The sequence below is a fragment of the Electrona antarctica genome (assembly GCF_951216825.1).
Source record: "Electrona antarctica genome assembly, contig: scaffold_176, whole genome shotgun sequence".
Classification (NCBI taxonomy): Eukaryota; Metazoa; Chordata; class Actinopteri; order Myctophiformes; family Myctophidae; genus Electrona; species Electrona antarctica.
Window position 1 is genome coordinate 125,320 of NW_027637815.1, and position 3,387 is coordinate 128,706.

Sequence of the window (3,387 nt, forward strand, 5' to 3'; positions counted from 1 at the left end):
ATCTTCAACCATGTCAACGGTTTGTCATCTTCAACCATGTCAACGGTTTGTCATCTTCAACCATGTCAACGGTTTGTCATCTTCAACCATGTCAACGGTTTGTCATCTTCAACCATGTCAACGGTTTGTCATCTTCAACAATGTCAACGGTTTGTCATCTTCAACAATGTCAACGGTTTGTCATCTTCAACCATGTCAACGGTTTGTCATCTTCAACCATGTCAACGGTTTGTCATCTTCAACCATGTCAACGGTTTGTCATCTTCAACCATGTCAACGGTTTGTCATCTTCAACCATGTCAACGGTTTGTCATCTTCAACCATGTCAACGGTTTGTCATCTTCAACCATGTCAACGGTTTGTCATCTTCAACCATGTCAACGGTTTGTCATCTTCAACCATGTCAACGGTTTGTCATCTTCAACCATGTCAACGGTTTGTCATCTTCAACCATGTCAACGGTTTGTCATCTTCAACCATGTCAACGGTTTGTCATCTTCAACCATGTCAACGGTTTGTCATCTTCAACCATGTCAACGGTTTGTCATCTTCAACCATGTCAACGGTTTGTCTTTGAACCCAAACTGAAAGGTCAGCAGTAGCAGGAGACGTACGGCACACACAGCATATCTCTGCTTTATTGCTTAAACCCTCCTTTGCCAACCCGATAAATCTGGGGTTTCTTTAACGTCTATTAATCCAGAATTAATAGTATTTTATGTACCGTCCGTTAGCTGTTTTTAGCATCAGTGGCTAGTACCCATAGGACTACATGATGTGACATCATCGAATGTCCCAAATCTCCGCTTACACGCGCACGGCACGCAATCTAAAACATCGTTATGGCTCGGATTGAGGTAAAGGACGATGTGTAGAGCTTCATAAAGCTTTAGTCTGACCTCGTGAGAAAACCAATGTTTACATGTTGAGAAGACGCTCCGGACTGAAGCTATGTGTCATCACACAACCACTTCCGGTTCAACCAACCACTTCACACAACCACTTCCGGTTCAACCAACCAGTTCACACAACCACTTCCGATTCAACCAACCAGTTCACACAACCACTTCCGGTTCAACCAACCACTTCACACAACCACTTCCGGTTCAACCAACCACTTCGCACAGCCACTTCCGGTTCAACCAACCAGTTCACACAACCACTTCCGGTTCAACCAACCACTTCACACAACCACTTCCGGTTCAACCAACCACTTCACACAACCACTTCCGGTTCAACCAACCAGTTCACACAACCACTTCCGGTTCAACCAACCACTTCACACAACCACTTCCGGTTCAACCAACCACTTCACACAACCACTTCCGGTTCAACCAACCACTTCACACAGCCACTTCCGGTTCAACCAACCAGTTCACACAACCACTTCCGGTTCAACCAACCACTTCACACAACCACTTCCGGTTCAACCAACCACTTCACACAACCACTTCCGGTTCAACCAACCACTTCACACAGCCACTTCCGGTTCAACCAACCAGTTCACACAACCACTTCCGGTTCAACCAACCACTTCACACAACCACTTCCGGTTCAACCAACCAGTTCACACAACCACTTCCGGTTCAACCAACCAGTTCACACAACCACTTCCGGTTCAACCAACCACTTCACGGCTGTCAAAACAGTTTAGTTTTCTCTTCCAGTTCAACGGACGAGTTCACGGCTGCACTCACCATCTCCAGATCACTGCTGGGACCAACTTGACTGTTATAACTCCCTGATCATGTGACCAGGTCAGGTGGTTGACCTCCTGATCATGTGACCAGGTCAGGTGGTTGACCTCCTGATCATGTGACCAGGTCAGGTGGTTGACCTCCTGATCATGTGACCAGGTCAGGTTGTTGACCTCCTGATCATGTGACCATGTAAGGTGCAGTGAGTGCACCATTCACCTGGATTCACACATATCATGCAAGAGATGGGAGACAGTTTAATTCACTCCCTCTCTCTCTCTCTCTCTCTCTCTCTCTCTCTCTCTCTCTCTCTCTCTCTCTCTCTCTCTCTCTCTCTCTCTCTCTCCAGGGTCAGTGAGGTTGGTGAATGGCTCTAGTCAGTGTTCAGGCAGAGTGGAGGTGAAGTCTAATCAATCGTGGGTCTCAGTGCGTGAAGGTGACTTTGACCAGCAGGAGGCAGAGGTGGTCTGTAGGCAGTTAGGCTGTGATGCTCCTTCAGTCCTCCAGGGGGCGCTCTATGGAGAGGGCAATGTTTCAACGTGGACCGAAGAGTTCCAGTGTGAAGGCAGTGAGTCTGCTCTCCTGGACTGTGGAACCTCAAACTCAACTAGAAACACCAGCTCACCTTACAAGACCGTTGGACTCTCCTGCTCAGGTAAAAGACAACCTATACTTACGGTTTGGATTATTATATATCATATTTTATTATAATAAAAGTTATATTAAATGTTTACTCTCTTTACAGTGGTTGATGCGGTCAGGTTGGTGGGAGGAACCAGTAACTGTAATGGAACACTTGAGATGCAACACCAGGGAGACTGGAGACCAGCGGATGGTGGGTTTCACTGGAACCTGCAGTCTTCAGCTGTAGTGTGTCGACAGCTAGACTGCGGCTCTGCCGTTTCAACAGAAAGGAGTGCTTGGTTTACACGTGACCCCGTATGGAGGATTACACCTTACTGCGCTGGCTCCGAGTCTTCACTGAGCGACTGTGTCGTAATGGAGACTTCTCACATCGCACGGGAAGGTTTGATCGCAGGCAGACCCACTGTGATATGTTCAGGTAACTCAGCAATGACTTGAACACATGTCTGTCTGTCTGTCTGTCTGTCTGTCTGTCAGTGTGCATGTGTTTGTATGGACTCATGATGATGATGATGATGATGATGATGATGATGATGATGATCATTGTGCTCGGTTGGTTCTGTTGTTCCTCTTTATTTTATAAACTACCTGATGTTATTTTTATCTTTCTCTCTATCTGTGTGTGTTTAGGGCTTCAGTAAAACAACTTGCACCTGATGTTATTTTTGAGGCGCTAGTCCCTCCTATATACAGGTTAATGTTGAGGGGTGCTAGGGGGCGCTAGTCCCTCCTATATACAGGTTAATGTTGAGGGGTGCTAGGGGGCGCTAGTCCCATATATACAGGTTAATGTTGAGGGGTGCTAGGGGGCGCTAGTCCCTCCTATATACAGGTTAATGTTGAGGGGTGCTAGGGGGCGCTAGTCCCATATATACAGGTTAATGTTGAGGGGTGCTAGGGGGCGCTAGTCCCATATATACAGGTTAATGTTGAGGGGTGCTAGGGGGCGCTAGTCCCTCCTATATACAGGTTAATGTTGAGGGGTGCTAGGGGGCGCTAGTCCCATATATACAGGTTAATGTTGAGGGGTGCTAGGGGGCGCTAG